This window comes from Dipteris shenzhenensis, chromosome 18 (assembly GCF_047967505.1).
Source record: "Dipteris shenzhenensis isolate YYH24624 ecotype China chromosome 18, Dip_SZ_1.0, whole genome shotgun sequence".
Classification (NCBI taxonomy): Eukaryota; Viridiplantae; Streptophyta; class Polypodiopsida; order Gleicheniales; family Dipteridaceae; genus Dipteris; species Dipteris shenzhenensis.
The window spans coordinates 8,942,794-8,960,148 of NC_141613.1; the positions used below are offsets into that span (position 1 = coordinate 8,942,794).

A 17,355-nucleotide genomic window follows, 5' to 3' on the forward strand; every position below is an offset into this window, starting at 1 on the left:
GATAGGGCAACGCACCATTTAAGATAGAAAGAATTATCACAATAGCAGGCCGCAACTTGGACGAAAACTTCACAAGGTGAAATTTGCATGTCCGCTAATACGGCAGAAGCATATACCTAGATGAATCCAGGAACATTCCCAAACTCATCCTCTAAAAACACAACATAGTGCAGTTTCAATCTCATGATAGTCACTCACAAGGTTGAAAACCATAAACTCCATCATGCATAGCAGGGACTTAGCTACTATGACATCCCCACTGACGTCATCAACGCCCAACAGTGGGTGTAGACCATAGTATAAAAATATGTTCTCACACATACAAATCCACACACCCACACAAGTATCAACCTTATCTCTGTTATGCGCTTTCCTCTGCCATTTGGGATCCACGACATATGTTGACTCCTTGCAGTAAAGGCATGGAGATTTTAAATTACTCTTTGCTTATGTTGAACATACACTTGAGGGTCTTGAGATTGCTTACCATATGTCAAACCTGGAAATTACCTTTGCCGCCAACATGCAGATACCCTCCTTAAACTTGATCTTTAATAATTACACGTATTTCTGTGAATCAAATACCCAATCAAGAGTTTGATGGTCCTCTGTCTTAACTTGCCGTTGAAAATACAATTGAAGATTCAAACATTAATAAATACATTATACTTCTCTTAAAAACACTTTCAATTCAAGTTTATGCTTACCTCAAATGCGCCTAGCCGCCAAATGTGCTTTTCTAATTGCACACTAAAGTGTTTTGAGTCAACTGTTGTAATTGAGGGATCAAAAGCTCTGTTCATTAGAGTGACGGTCACTCATTCAATCTTTTTCTCCTTGACAATTTCAAATTCGTCCAGCTTTATAACAAATTTCAGAAGCCCCTGGCACTCTTCAAATGTCATACCATAAAACTCAACCATTCTCCTTAGCACGTGTTGAAGATCGACAACAGTGTTGTTAAAAGACTTATGTCCCCTTGTCACTTTTGGACACTCCTTCAATATGCATACAATTTTCAATATAATCATCTACTTGTTGGTTGAGTAGGCCTCTTGTCCAATCGCTAACTTCTCATGGTGCCCTTATGACCCATCTTTCTTATCATCAATGGATATATCTGATGAAACCCACTGCAAGTATGGCTTCCTCCCTCATTTTGAGGTTGCTGTGAATCTGCTTTGCATTTATAATTTTGCTTTGCAAAAGTCTTGTGTTCCCACCAAAAATGGGAGTGCTATACCAACAAAGTCAGTTCATGCTTGCTCCTTCAGTCTCATTGTTTCCACCTTTATCAATTCCTCCTGCTGTGAGCATCTGCATATATGTTAGACATCAGCACATAAGCTGCAGCATCCTTTTCATCCAAATGCAATGCGTGTTCGAAGGCCAGTTTTCCAAGCTCCACATTGCCCCACTTTTGACAAGCACCCAAGATAGTACGCCAGACCACAAGACTGGGATAAAAAGGCATGGTGTTCACCATTGCTACTGCCTTGTCTAATTGGCCTGAACGGCCAAGGAGATCAACCATGCCAGTGTGGTGCTCAATAGTTGGAGCGATGCCATATTCTTTGCTCATCGCCTCAAAGTACTTCTGACCCTCATCCACCAGACCTGTGTGACTGCACACTGTAAGAACAATGGAGAATGTAGCCCCACCTGGCTTTATGCCTTCTCCTCTCATTCTCTCAAGCATATGAAAAACAATCTCACTTTCTCCTAGTTGGGCATATCCTGCAATTAGTGCAGCCCACGAGACCTCGTTTCGCACTGGCAGCTTGCCAAACACCTTCTGTGCTTTTGCAAGTGAGCCACATTTGGCATACATATCCATCAAGGAGTTACCAACAGAAAGATCTCTTTCCAGCCCCTTTCCAGCGATCTCAGAGTGTATTTCTTGGCCCTTGTCTATGGCTCCTATGCTACCACAAGCTTTCAAGCTGCAAACAAATGTGACAGCATCTGGAGAGAAACCCTCCATTTGCATCTTTTCAAAACAGTCCAGCGCTTCCTCACCAAGCCCATGCTCAGCATATCCAGCAATTAGTGCAGTCCACAAGATTACATCTCGACTTGGCAGTCTGTCAAATGCTTCTTGTGCTTTTGCCAGCCAGCCACATTTAGCGTACATATCCACCAAGGCATTGCCAACAAAAAAATCTCTTTCTAGACCCTTTCTGGCAATCTCGACATGTATTTCTTGACCTTTGTCTATTGCTCCAATGCTGGCACAAGCTTTCAACCCACAAGCAAATGTGACATCATCTGGACAGCGACCCTCCATTTGCATCTGTTCAAAACAATTCAGTGCTTCCTCACCAAGCCCATGATCCACATATCCTGCAATCAGTGCAGTCCACGAGACAACATCTCGAACTGGCAGCTTGTCAAACGCTTCCCGTGCTTTTGCAAGCCAGCCACATTTGACATACATATCCACCAAGGTATTGCCAACATAAAGATCTCTTTCCAGCCCTTTTCTGGCAATCCTGGCCTGTAATTCTTGGCCTTTGTCTATAGCTCCTATGCTGCTACAAGCTTGCAAGCTGCAAGCAAAGGTGACAGCATTTGGAGAGAGACCCTCCAGCTGCATCTGTTCAAAACAGTCCAGCGCTTTCTCACCAAACCCGTGCTCCGCATATCCTCCGATTAGTACATTCCATGAGACTACATCTCGAATTGGCAGCATGTCAAACGCTTTGTGTGCTTCTACAAGCCAGCCACATTTTGCATACATATCCACCAAGGTGTTGCCAACAAAAAGATCTCTTTCCAGCCCCTTTCTGGCAATCTCGGCATGTATCTCTCGGCCCTTGTCTATGGCTCCTATGCTGCCACAAGCTTTTAAGCTGCAAACAAATGTGACGACATCTGGGGACTGACCCTCCAGTTGCATCTGTTTGAGACAGTTCAGTGCTTCCTCACCAAGCCCATATTCGGCATATCCAGCGATTAGTGCAGTCCACGAGACACAGTCTCGAAATGCCAGCTTGTCAAACGCTTCCCTTGCTTTTGCAAGCCAGCCACATTTAGCATACATATCCAACAAGGTATTTCCAACAGAAAGATCTCTTTCCAACCCCTTCCTGGCAATTTCAGCATGTATTTCTTGGCCCTTGTCTATAGCTCCCATTGTGCCACAAGCTTTCAAGCTGCAAACAAATGTGACAGCATCTGGAGAGAGACCCTGCAGTTGCATCTCTTCGACACAGTTCAACACTTCCTCACCAAGCCCATGCTCCGCATATCCTCCAATTAGTGCATTCCATGAAACTGCATCTTGAACTGACAGCTTGTCAAAGGCTTCCCGTGCTTTCGCAAGCAAGCCACATTTGGCATACATATCTATCAAGGTACTGCCAACAAAAAGATCTCTTTCCAGCCCCCTTCGGGCAATCTCAGCGTGTATTTGCTGACCCTTTTCTATGGCTCCTATGCTGCCACAAGCTTTCAAGCTGCAAACAAATGTGACAGCATTTGGAGAGAGGCCCTCCAGATGCTGCATCTGTTCGAAACAGTCCAGCGCTTCCTCACCAGCACCATGCTCTGCATATCCTGAGATCAGTGCAGTCCATGACACTACGTCTTGAACAGGCAGCTTGTCAAAAGCTTCCCATGCTTTCGCAAGCAAGCCACATTTTGCATACATGTCCACCAAAGCGCTGCCAACAAAAAGATCTCTTTCAAGCTTCTTGCTGGCAATTTCAGCGTGTATCTCTTGGCCTCTTCCTGCATCTTTCAGCTTAGCACAAGCCTTCAGTAGGGCCAGAAATGTATACCTGCTAGGATGTACAGAATCCTCTTGCATTTTCTCGTAGAGATTGAGGGCATGCTGTGATTCTCCAATTTCAATATAACCCATGATAAGAGAAGTCCAAGAATACACGTTCCGGTCAACCAACTTATCGAAAACATGCTGAGCCTCGCACACGTTTCCTACTTGCACCAGCATTGGAACGAGGTAGTTCCCAAAAGACCTATGATCCTCCAGCCCAACTTCGCATGCATAGGCATGCAAGCGCTTTGTGTAAGATAGACTTTTCTTTGTTCTGCACTTGTGCACAACGCATGTAAGGCTCTGAACCGAGGGCAGTTGGGGCATCCGTTCCATAGACGTGAGTGCCTCCTCTAAGCTAAGAGCTTCCCAGGCAGTCTCCTCTTGCAGTTTTTGAACCTTAGATGCATTGGCCTGTACTCCAGCCTTAAGGCCGGCCTTGCCACAATCCTCCCCCAAGCCTGAGTCTTCGGCCTGACCCGTGGATGCATTGGCAAGCATGTCCTTAACCCAACGTGGATTGTACCAGCCGTCTATCCGTACCGACTCTTTGGTGAGCTTGTGCCTGAAACCGGGAGATTTTGGGTTTGTCTGTTATTAAGATTCACAACAGACTGATTAGAATCGTCAATTTATTGAACTGAATTTTTTGCACAGGTATAGCTATGCTCACTTTGCTCTTTCGGTTGTGCGACCACTGGGAGGGATCCATGCTCCATAAGCGCTCAGTCAGTGAGCTGCCTGCAAAGTATGACCAGAAGTGGGTGTCGCCCCAGAAAACATTTTCCCAATGACACACGTAAAAAGATTGGCCGGATTTTCTCGATTGGAAAATACACTGGAAGGAAGGCAGTACCTGAACGCGAAAATTCCTGCACGGCAGCTTCACCGTCTTCCTGCTTACCGGAAGGAGCGTCGAGGCTAGATAGCCTACGCAGATGGGCTGCCAACCAGTCGGATTGTGGATCTCTGCTCCGATAAACACCCGGACTATGCGCAACGTTAGTGGTACAGGGATCTCCGACTCCCGCTCGTGCTAGATGTATGTTCATTATGATCGTCATTCTGAGAGTTACAGAGGTTGCAACCAGTAGGCAGACGAGCTAGAGCGTCGGGAACTTCCCTTGAACTTGGGATCCCATTGCCGTTTTCTGCAGGCTTCGCGAGTTGATATACCAACTTCTTCACTTGGCTGGGTTGACATGATTATGGGTGACTTCTTCACTTGGCTTGGTTGACATGATTATGGGTAACTAAGGGCCTTATGTCATGGAAGAGAAAGACCTAAGAGAAAGACCTAAGAAATAGCTATTTCTGTTATGCTGTGCAAATGCACCATGAGAAATAGAAGAGAAATAGGTGGGAAATAGGGTGGAAATAGCACTCCACCCTCTAGACCTCAAGGTGCTATTTCCCACACTCTTGAGAACCATTGATGTGACATTTCCTTTATAGCATATCTCATTTTCCCTCATGCATCATAGGAAAAACATCGAATTAGGCTCTTCCAAGGGAAAAGCAGCCAAAAGAGCCATCATTATTTCCCCCCTTTTTCCCCTCCATGCCATAAGTCCGTTAGAGGTGCCCAGGTCACTCCCAAACTTTCATAGAATCCATGTTGGCTCCCGAAGATTGCATTTCATTAGTCATGTGGCCCATCGGATTTACGCGCACATGGTTATCGGAAGTTGGTCGGACCTTATCGGGATTTACAAGGAGGGCTTTTGGTATTGAGTGCTATAATCAAGTGGGAGCCATCCAGTTATCGCAGAAAAACTGCAAGCTTTTCATTTTCACCTGGAAAAAAGATTTTCTTAATTTTGTAAAATCTACAAAATTTTTGGTAATTTAGTTATATTTTAGCTTTAAAATCTACAAATTCTCAAGAAAAACCTTCAAAATTTGAAACCCCAAGTTTTGTGATTTGTTGAGAAAAATGTCGTGAACACTGGAGCCATCCCGGTTGAACTACAAGTGTTGCCTGCATGTGCACTCGCATAGGCATCGTCATGCTACCAATTCTTCCTTCGTTTTGCAACGGACTCAAGCTGGATAGCCACATCAGCACATGGCTGCCAAAAGGGCTCACAATCAAAGGTTTTTCAACTCACTGTGCCTAGGGTGAGAGTGTCTTTCAAACCAAGGTACAAAATGCGACTTCCCCTTCTTGGCCTCGTCTTACTCCAAGTGTGTGGGAGATGGTGTCTAAGATCACACTCATTATAGCTTGGTGATGGGATGTCACCAAGTCCCTCCGGTAGCCAGTCCCAACGTCATCTAGTAGGATATCGCTTTCACCCTATGCACCATTTGGGAGCATTGGACGCTAAGATCCAGAGCAAATCGTCGAAAGGCGGGAGCATTTTTGCAAGGCTTGGCCTACAGGTATCTTCTTGTATGTATTAAATAGAGAGTGAGTGTTCGCTAGATGTATAGTCCTCCTCCCTCGTTGTCAGCCTATAGTGCAGTGAGCTAGGTTCTCTGGAAACAAGGTGGTTTTTCTAACAGCCAATTTTTTCTCTTAATTGCCCACGATTAGCACCTCATAGATTGCTTATTTGTATGGTTGTTTCTTTCAAAGCATTTATAGAAAGTCCTTTTCTTTTGGAAAAAAAGCTCGACATATGTTCACACGTGCCCCTCTCAAAGTGAAGGAATAGCTTCAAGGTCTAGCTTGGCTCATTCGGCCACCCGCCAGAGCAACAAGAAGCATGCATCTACCTATTCAATGGCTCACTATGTCTTAGCACTATCCCTAGTCAACATCCTTTGGCCCTTGTATCGCCTATTGTAGCCCCTCCTCTTGAGGCGGGGTCAACTTGGCATTTGGATTGGGCGAAGACTTATCTAGCCCCCTTACATGCAACCATTAAAAATGTTTGTGGCCCCAAACCAAGGGTCATGATGACCCTTCTGGTTATGTGCACACATATACTCCATTGATCCTCCAAACAACAAGATGTACTTCACTTCTATCTACATACCATTCTATTTGAACACCCCAAACATTGTGTGGATTCCACAAGTCCTTCATGCGAAAATTTTGGTGAAGTGTAATTTTGGTTCTTTTTAATAGATCAACATCTGGAATGGCTACCAACAAATCATCAACATACATGACAACTACAATGACCCTTTTTGAGACATGTTTGAAATAGACATGAGTACACCTAGTAAATTTTTCTTGTAAAAAGAAATTGTTAATCTTTTTATACCAGGTCCAATAAGATTGTTTCAACCCATAAATAGCCTTTTTCAATTTGCATACTGACTTCTCTTTACTAGTCAATAAAACCTTCAGGTTGCTACACGTACATGTCTTCATTCAACTCTCCATGTAAAAAGGCAATAGTGACACATCCATATGACGTACAATCCACCCATGTGAAATGGCCAAAGCCAATAGAATCTTGATAGACATAAGTCGAGCAACTGGTGCATATGTTTCATAATAATCCACACCTTCACATTGGTTAAACCCCTTAGCAATAAGTTGTGCTTTGTATGGAATGAGCTCCCCTTTTTCTTCTTTTTTCTTGAATATCCATTTGCATTGCACTACATTCTTTCATTTGGGCAAAGAAACAGAATCCAAGTGTGATTTATCAAAATAGAGCTCATCTCTTCTTGCATTGTATGCTTAGAACTTAAAGCTTCATTGACAGTTAGATATTTGGCATCATCTACAGATAGGCCATGATCATGGCTACCCAAATGATAGTCATTCAACTGTATGGGAATCCTACGAGATCTAACAAGTTGTGACATTAACTCTTGGACATTGGTGACAAGATCCCTTTCAATAGAGCTATCTTTATTAAGCTACTCATCATGAGTAGTGGCTGCATAAGGAGACAATGGGAGCTCAGGATCATCACAATCCAGACTCTGATTCTATAATGGCTCATCAAGAATAGGCATATGCAAGGCATTATCATTTACAACATCTTGTGGACCAATTTTGAGAGAACATTGTGACATGAGGGCTACAATTCTATGTAAGCGCCATAAAAGGAATTTCTTGCATCACTCTTACTGTCATTTGTACCAGGCATTTTGTCTTCTATAAACTTTACATTATGACTGCATATGTGGTGTGGTCTCAATAGTGACTCACGTGTCATGGGCAATTGAAGATATGCCGACGGAGCTTCCACTCCCGACTACTCCGCAATGCATAGCACGAGCCGTCCGCAAGTGTCACTCAAGCGGCCTCCGGATTGTTGCAATGTGGTTTCACGCAAGGAAGGGGGATAGAGTGACAGACACAAAGGCACTACAATGGAACAAGGGAACACCCAAAACACTCTCTTGGAAGAGAAGAGGGAGCTTGTATTCAAACTTGTGCAAACAACAATGAAGACCAAAGTCAACCATTTGGACTTTTATACAAGTCACCTTTTGAAGGGAGGGCCAACCATAATCTCTTTATACCACTCTTCCTTCTCATTCTTTTACCATCCTCTTGGGCCCATCTAGCTCCAAGACACAATCCTGGCTCTATGGACTTGCCATTGTCCATCAAATCACATCACTTAACCAGTAATGGCGTATTGTTAACCAATCTGTTAACATGCCCCCCTTCATAATCTCGATCCAGTCCTCTGGATTGTGTAGCGCTCATGGTTGTTGGAGCATTATCAATGAAGAGCATACAAGGTAGTCGTTCGTGTGCACTGGGCTGAATCTTCTTTTGGTCCATTGTAGCAAAGGGATGTAGTGGCTCCTTGTTATGGAATGCTTGTTAGAAGTATGAATGCGTGATTCATGTGGAACTAGCACCTCAAGGTTTGTGTGAGCCGAGTTGAGTACACGTGACCATTCAAAGAAGGAATAAGAAAAAGGAAAAAAGAAATCTAAGTGGTAAGTTAGTAGGAAGAAGGTGTTAGTAAGATCCTAGTGGTGTTAGTGTTAGCAGAGTAAGTAAAGTGCATTCTCATGCTCCTCTTAAGTCACATATTTTATTTGAGTAGGACTGTAATGGATTCTCATCAGACTAGGTCTTTGTAATGCCATGTTTGAACATCCGAAGTTGTGCATGACATTTTGTCTTGCTTCTCTACATTGAAGTGCCTTCAAAATCCATTTTATGGATTATATTTCATCAAGGGCTTTGCTTGGAACTATTTGAGCCCAATAAGGTTATGGCACCATCTGGAGCTTTATTTTTCTAAGTCATCAAATCGAGAGGAGTCTAATAATACACCATACAAACCCCTAAAATGAAAACTATGGCTGAAGAGGTTTATAGAAGGGGGATTCTAGGAAAGGCTTCTAAGCTAGAACTGAAAGAAAAGAAAAATAAAGAAAAGAGGATGAGTAGAAGTTAGATGGTCAATGGCGATGATGTTAGTAAAGGAATGTGAAAAAAGCTTTAAGGGTCACAAGAACTCATCCAAACCCATATTGGTGTAATCACCTCCACCCTAGATTTGATTGCATCCTTGAGAGCTGCTTGTGGAGCACCATTTGTCATTCCATGTGTAAACTCAAATTCAAGACCTTGATGACTTAGGCATAAGTCAATGCCCTGTCTTGTTTTGGCTCTACTAAAGGGATGTGTTGTTGATGCCGATTGATGTATTGACTTTCCATAGTGTCTGTAGCTCCTCTTGCCCTTGGGCTGATGTAGTTGTGATCTACCGAGTATGCTATGCTGAGGACCTGAAGAGGACCGACTGCCTATTTTCACCTAGGACTTCCACATGTGAGTAGAGAGATTGAACTTCCACATGTTATAACTTGAGTGCTCTTTATAAAGACACCTAGACCTAGCACTTGGAACTGAGTTACTATTCACCTAAATGGCCTTAGTACCTATGAGTGCATTAGAAGGTGAGTGCAGTGACATATTGACCAACTGTGACCTCATGTAAGTCTGATAATCACTTCGAAGGAGAGTCACTAAGACATTACTGGAGATCTTTGTTGGCGAGCACTTGTCATCCGGCTGGCAGCAACATTTCTTGAAGTTCTTTGAGATCCTTGATTGTAGTAGTAGGTTCTTGTGGAGCTACTCCATTTTAAAGAGCAAGTTCTTGTGGATCTATTGTTGGCATGTTTCTTGTTGTCGATGTTGCATTATTGAGCATTGCGATCTCCCATATGTACCACTTCTAAGATACTCATCGTAATAAAGTGATATATGTTCTCTGTATCAAGTGTGAGTAGGATCGCAATGTCTCAGAGACCTTTTGCTTTTGTTGAGCCCAAGTTTCAGCTGAGAAAGTTGTCAAGGATGAAGATAATTCGTTGTTCACATTGGAAGGTTCTTGTGTGGCTTCCGTTGTGTTGGGAATTACTTGTTGGCCGACTCTTGCATAGCTTCCCTGATGATAGATGCCAAATTTCTCAGTAATGAAGGTTCTTGCATGGCTCCCAACATGGATTCAGCTTTTGTCTTGGCATGTTCTTGTATTACTGTCTCTTTTTTCAAGACAGGTTCTTGTGTAACTACTCGAGAGGAGGTAGATGAATTCCCTTGCGTATGATCCTCCTACATTGGTGCTTTTCCCTTGTCCTTGCAAGTAGGTTCTCGCTGTTCTTGGCATCTTTGCAGAGTAGGTTCTTGTGTGACTACTATTGGTGCATCTACACTCATTGATACATTTGTATTGATAGATTTGGGACTCTGCTCCTGCTTTTGCAATGGTACTGGTGTACATTTAGGCTTAGGACAAGCACGAATGGGCTGTTGATTGCTCTGGCGAGGCTTGGGTACCCATATATAAGAGTAGCCAAGGTAATATCCATGGGCCTCAAGTAGTCTTGTGGGAACCCATTGGTAATGTACCTTTCTTGTTGGATGTCGTCGTCTTCTTCTTTGATGTCGAGGTTTGTTGTTTACATGAGGGGGTGGCTGGCAAGGTGAGGCTTGATGTCTGTAGGAGGGGGTGGCTTCATCTGATGAGGTCTCTTTGGGGTCCAAAAATATGAATCACCCTCAAAGTATCCTTGAGCCTTCAATAGATCCATTTGGACCCATATTTGCTTGGTTGCCTTTTGTCTTCGTCTTCTTCCTTGGTGGCATCCTTGTCGAGGTGGGGAGGTGGAAGTGATTGCTGATGTTGATCCTTGGCTAGCAATTGGTGCATCTTGATGGGATGATTCATTACCAAATAACCCTTTGTAAGTGTCTTGGATCCAACTTTTACCAAGAATGGCGGCTTCCATTAAAATACTTGCATGAGCTAAAAAGAACTTGCAAGGCACAATGTAATTGTCCAAGGAAACATTTAACATTAGCGAACCAACAATCTTAATAGAGGTACCCTCTATGGATTGAATTTCAAAATCACAAACTTGAAGGTGTACCTGGCCAAGATGCTTTAATGTCTCCCAGGGGATGAGGTTGTAACCTGCTCACCCATCTACCATGGCTTGTATTTGGCATTTTGCACCTGTTGATGTTAGCTATACCCAAAATTGAGATGGAGTCGTATCTATCTCATAGGATCAAGGGCATTGTCAATTCCTAATTCAATTTGACTAGGTAGTACCACTCTTATGGTGTAAAAAGGTGTAATGGAGCTAAGTTGTTCATCATCAAGGTACATCGTCTGAGTGCCCTCAATAATTGGTGGATCTATTGCCACCAATGTATGCATCCAATCACGTGCATCTTTTAGTTCTGGTAAATGGGCACACCACGATTCATCAAGACTCTTCTCACTATCCTCTTTCTCATATTTTTTAACTACCTTTACTTGGCACAGACCTATCAGTGGTATTCGATTCAGCTACAAATAGATTTGTAGACATAGTGTGAGCCTTCCATGTTCGGAGATCAACCCTCACAACTTACTAATCTTTCCTTAAATAAATGTTATTGGAGTGCCAATCATGGATCAATTCTTCCATACGCAAGAAACGTCTCCCTAGAATAGCCTCATACCGAGGGTTGTTTTGGAAATTCATTACAACAAGGCACACCCGATACGTGAGACCACAGGTTTTGATTTTAATGTTCTTGAGTACTCCTATGGGATGAGCCGTGCCTCCATCAGCTAATTTAACTACCAAGGGAGTATTCTCTCAGTCGAGACTACCCCACTTTTCCTAGCATTGTTTCATGATGATGCTAACACCTGCTCCTCCATCTAAGATTGCCATAGCTTTCTTATCATGGAAGGAGATGGGGTATCACTGCATTCGAGTCATCACTCTCAAAATATTGGCCCAATTTGTTGACTGGCACCCTTGGAAGGTCTTGAGCATGATTGGGAGATTCAACATTATCAGGATTTGTGGGTTGGTGTGTCACTATTTGCCCATTCATCCAATTCGAGAGGTCTCTCCATAGAGTAGGGTTACCACGTAATAGTGTCGCAATGGGCATCTTGATCTCCATGGACAGGAATGAGGCTAATCCTGCAATGTCTCGAGGGCCAGTGATAGATTCCATGCCGATTGATTTAGACTCTTCTAAGCCATAAAAGGACATGTTCTCATCCTCCTTTAGTTGTTGCTCGGCAAGGTCTTCTTCAAACATCCATTGCATTAGGGGGGATCCCTCTATTGAAGGGCATGACACACCTTCTTCATCTACCCTTTCAGGTATTTGCAAGGCTTTTGGGGCTTGAGCATTTATCTCATATTTAGGATGAATTATATCAGTACTCTTGCTAGCCTTGAAACTCTTCTGACATTCCTCTTGGCACTTGTGTACCAATTCATGCGCCTCGGTGAGACCTTGTTTCCCCACCCATGGGTTGGTATATTCACCGTGATCCTTAGGTGTTGTGGCTTGGCCATGGGTTGAAGCCATTATCGGTGCCTCATTTGCCTCATGCGAGTGGTTGTTGCTGATACCATTTGAGAGAGTATCATCAGTTGAAGATGATGTTGTTATGGAGGCTGTATCTTCATCCGACCCATCTTGGATGATGACCTTGTTTTTTCCCTTCCCAATCTTCATTGCACCCTTGGTGCTTACTCGTGTTGATTTAGTTGCATCTCTAGGCTGTGACATGCTAGCTTTATCCCTTTTGGCTTGCTTGCGAAGCTCTTTATTAAGGGTTTTAGCTTGCAACCTCGTGATTACATTCAAGGGTACTGATGACACTTGGCCTCTGTCAATGCTTAACAAGTTAAGGCTTGTGGAGGTAGATGGCCTTCTCATCGAGCAATCCTTAAAAAGATGATCCACACCACACCCAGTGCACAATGGCAATGGCGTATTAGATGCTGGTACCAGCACATGTGATTGGCTGCTTAGATTTCCCCTTATATAGACACTCATTGGCTAGGTGTGTCCCTTGACACATATGGCATTGAATGGGTTATACCTTGGTCAAGTTGTTCCTATCTCCCATTTGAGGAATCAGTACCGTTTGGTAGACTGGAATGTGTTGGTCACCTTGTATAATGTAGTGACTTATAATGTTGGACTGATTGGCATTGTCACCATTTTGGGGATAGTTGTGTCCACTACAGGTAGGTTTGGGGTCTCCCCAATCACTAGGTAGCTCTTCCACCAATACTTAATTCAAGGGAGTAATTCATGGTGGTGGTGGTGGTGGCTAAGGTCCCAGTATTGGTAGGGGTAATGGAATATTTTGAGCCCTAAATTGCCCTTGATTGGTTGATGTGGCTCCTTGTATTGCTAATTGTGCCTGATTGGATGATTGGGCGGTGTAGGCAATGGCACATGCGGCCTTTGTTGATACATGGGTGGAGGAATCACCCTAGGATAATGACATTGGGATGTGTCATGATTTCCCCAATGAACACAATGGGCATAGTAGAGTGTTGGCTTGGATTTAAGACGAGGGCATTCCTTAATGGGATGATTTCTAATGCATACCCCCCACCATATCTCTTTGTGGAAAGAGATGGGGGTTGCTAGGAGCATCTTTTGGTGCTTCTATATTCCATTGTTGGTGCAACTTGTTTAATAGAATTGTGGCCAACTCTTCCATGTTGAGCACTTTGGGCATCATGGTTGCATCCCTAGTTGCTTCTGAGGTTGAAGCGTGTGCTATTTGGGACATATCAAAGGAAGCAAAGGATTTATCCAATTGGGGCATCTCCCACATGTTATCCCCTAGGCGTATCGCCGTCTTGCTGCATAGCATAAACGATGTGGGATTCATAGCAAACAAATGATCATGCAACTTAGCATCCCATAGTCCTATGAGGAAGCGTGGCAGAAGTTGCACATCACTCATCCTCTCGTGGGGTTCACATCATGATTTTAGATGTTTAATCCTAGTAATATAGTCTCTTAAGGACTCAATGCCCTTCTGCTTCACTTGATAAAGCTGGTTAAGCGGGCTCCACTTGGGACCACTGGGCAAACCCCACAATGAAGGATCTACACAATTTGTCCCAATTTATTTTCTCCTCAGGGTTTAAGGCTCTAAACCATTGTCCAACCTTGCCATCAAGACTCAAGCTAAAAGCATTAACCTTGCCTAGATCCCCGATATCACAAAAGGTGTCACAGATTTGTTCAAACCTCTCAACATGAGAGACTGGGTCTCCTTCTTCTACAAATTTGGTGATTAGCTTGGAGATTGTGATAGGCTTGCTCCTTGAGGGGTTGTTATCCCATCCTAGAAACATTAGTGGTGGAGCAGTGACCCCCCTTCCTAGTGCTTGCACTAGGATTCTCATAGCTTCATCTGTAACGACGTTTATGATATAGGAGGAGGTTGTGGTATGGTGGGCACTGTCCTGTACATTGGTGGTCTTGATGAAGGGTTCCATGGATCTGTCAATCTAAACCTTCCCATGATATTGGAAAAGGTTTCCCTTAATGTAGTTGCTGTTGTAGATGGGGTAGGAGAGTGGAGATCAATGGGGATGGAGTCCAGAGCTACTGAGGCTCTAACATTGAAGGGTTCACCCATGTCTCTATCCTGACTCATGGACTCTTCTGAGATGGATAATTCAACTGGTGGTGGTTCTTGCAATGAGTGAGAACCGACTTTTGAGTTAACTGACCCTGAGGATGCTAAGGTAGTTATGGAGGTCGACAAGATGCTATTTGAGGCACTGTCTTTAGGCTCAGGGTGAGCTTGTAGGACTCTTCTTGATCTCAAGTGCATGTGTTAGTATGTGCAGCTGATGACCCAATTCTAGGTTGAGTCTGCCTCGAGACGGGATCAAGGGCCGGCAGCCTGTTGTGGCTTCCTTGGATCATAATAGGGCAGGGTCTAGGGACAGCAAGGCAAGGCAAGGACCGACGGGATAGAGCTATGGCCACGATCGATGAGATGGAGTTAAAGCAACAGTCGGTGGGATAGAGCTATGGCGAGACCCGTGGGGATAGGTCTATGGCAAACGATCGGCTGGATAGCCTTATGGCATCGGGTCAACGCAAGTTCGACCATTGGGATAGCAAGTCGGCAGGATGGAGTTAAAGCGACGGTCGATGGGATAGAGCTATGGCAACGATCGGCAGGATAGCCTTATGGCACCAAGTCAACGCAAGTTTGATCGATGGGATAGCTGACTGATAGTAATTAATTTGGGCGGTGGGTTAGGTACTCACATGTGTCAAGTCAGAGGGATACAGTTAAGGCAATAGCCAGTAGGATAGCAAGTCGGCGGGATAATGCTATGGTGTCAGGTCAATGCAAGTTTGACTGATGGGATACGGTTATGGCATCGGGTCAATGCAAGTTTGACCAGTGGGATATAGTTTGGCACCAAGTCAATGCAAGTTTGATCGGTGGGATACGGTTTGGCACCGGTCAATGGGATAGCGCTATCACGTTGCCCTATGGGAATAGGAACACACAATTTTGCCGACTAGTTTTTGATGATTTGTGAAGATTTGGAAGTTTCTGTTTAACTTTTTTTGTGATGGGGGGATGCTAAACTACCTAATCTACCTACTCAATGAAAAAAACATACTCTTGAAAGTCAAAATGCAAAAACTCATAAAAGGGGAGTTCTAAACATAAAACTACTTCAAAACTTGGCAAGAATCCTTATTTTTGTTGCTTTTTGAGGTGATTAGACCTCACACACACCTTAGCAATCTTTCAAACTATCTTCCTACTGACTCAAAACACTAAAAAGCATGAAAAACAAGCTTCAAATGCTCCAAAATGACTTTCTAACCAAAAAAAACAATTTTCCTACTTTTTCGTCCAAACCTCTCACTTCCTCTCTCTTTCTTCTCCTACAAGCTCCAAGGTAAGCTTGAAAACTTGTGCAATGGGAATATAATGAAGGGAGACAAGTGCAAATGCAAAAGCATACCTTTTTTCCCCGACAACGATGCCAAAAATGTGGTGTGGTCTCAGTGGTGACTCATGTGTCATGGGGTAGTTGAAGATATGCCGACACAGCTTCCACTCCCGACGACTCCTTGTGGGAGCAATGCATAGCACGAGCCATCCGCAAGTGTCACTCAAGCGACCTCCGGATTGTTTTGCAATGTGGTTTCACGCGAGGAAGAAGGAAGGGGAAGAGGGGAGGGGAGAGAAAGAGGAGGGAGAAGGGAGGAGGAGGAAGGGAAGAAGGAGAAGGGAGTGAAGGGGGATAGAGTGACAACCACAAAAGCACTACAATGGACAAAACACTCTCTTGGAAGAGAAGAGGGAGCTTGCATTCAAACTTGTGCAAACAACAATGAAGACCAAAGTCAACCATTTGGCCTTTTATACAAGTCACCTTATGAAGGGAGGGCCAACCCTAATCTCTTTATACCACTCTCCCTTCTCATTTTTTAACCATCCTCTTGGGCCCATCTAGCTCCAAGACACAATCCTAGCTCTATGGACTTGCCATTGTCCATCAAATCACATCACTTAACCAGCGGTGGCATATTGTTAACCAATCTGTTAACAGCGTACGATCGTCTTCGTTTTAGGGCAATACAACCGATATGGCTTAGAAGAGTGTGGTACCCTACCATGATGCATTGAAAACATTTCGAATCAAGCTTGAATCTCTTTTCATTTTGGTATATGAACCAAGGCTCAACATCCAAAAATCTAAAAATGGGACACATTTGGTTTACAATCAATCCATAGTTTTTCAAGAATACTACCTAGACATGCACTTGTTGGAAGACAATTAATGATTGTTGCAGCAATAGATGCAGCTTCTTCCGTAAACTCAATACCAAGATTAGTACCATAAGGCATACAACATATCATATCGGCAATTGTTTATTGATATTCGTGATTGTATGCATTCGCCACTTGTTTTTCAATCCCTTGATTGTAACAAATCTTGATGAATTAAACAACTGTGTATTCCCACCCCCACCAGACCAAAAGGCTGCAATGTTTTCAGAAGTATGATTTTCCACTAATGCTTTAAAAGCTTTAAATTGCTCAAATTTTTCACTTTTGTTTGCAAGAAAAATGGCAAAAGCTTCCAAGAGAATGTTGAGATTAGTACATCTAGGTGACTAGAGGGGTGTAAATGTACGTCATCTTGATTGGTCAATGTAGATCATGGATAGGATTTGGATTGGCTGATAGAGGCTTGGTAGCCTATAAGATAGGTGGTACCTTGGGGATCTAGTGTGGATCACAAGGAGCCTTCTATTGTGAGCCTTATAAATAATGCAAAGAATTAATGCTTTGCCTCGAACCAAAGCAAAAAACTGATCG

General features: G+C 43.5%; 1 pseudogene across 1 annotated transcript; it reads right to left on the bottom strand.

Moving 5' to 3' along the window:
* Nucleotides 1-768: 768 nt before the first annotated feature.
* On the bottom strand, nucleotides 769-4,949 carry LOC147890766 (pentatricopeptide repeat-containing protein At2g39620-like; annotated as a pseudogene). The gene is made up of 3 exons (XR_015542577.1): nucleotides 4,635-4,949; nucleotides 4,452-4,519; nucleotides 769-4,369 (listed from the first exon to the last, which is right to left on the bottom strand). The product of XR_015542577.1 is annotated as a pentatricopeptide repeat-containing protein At2g39620-like (transcript).
* Nucleotides 4,950-17,355: the final 12,406 nt, after the last annotated feature.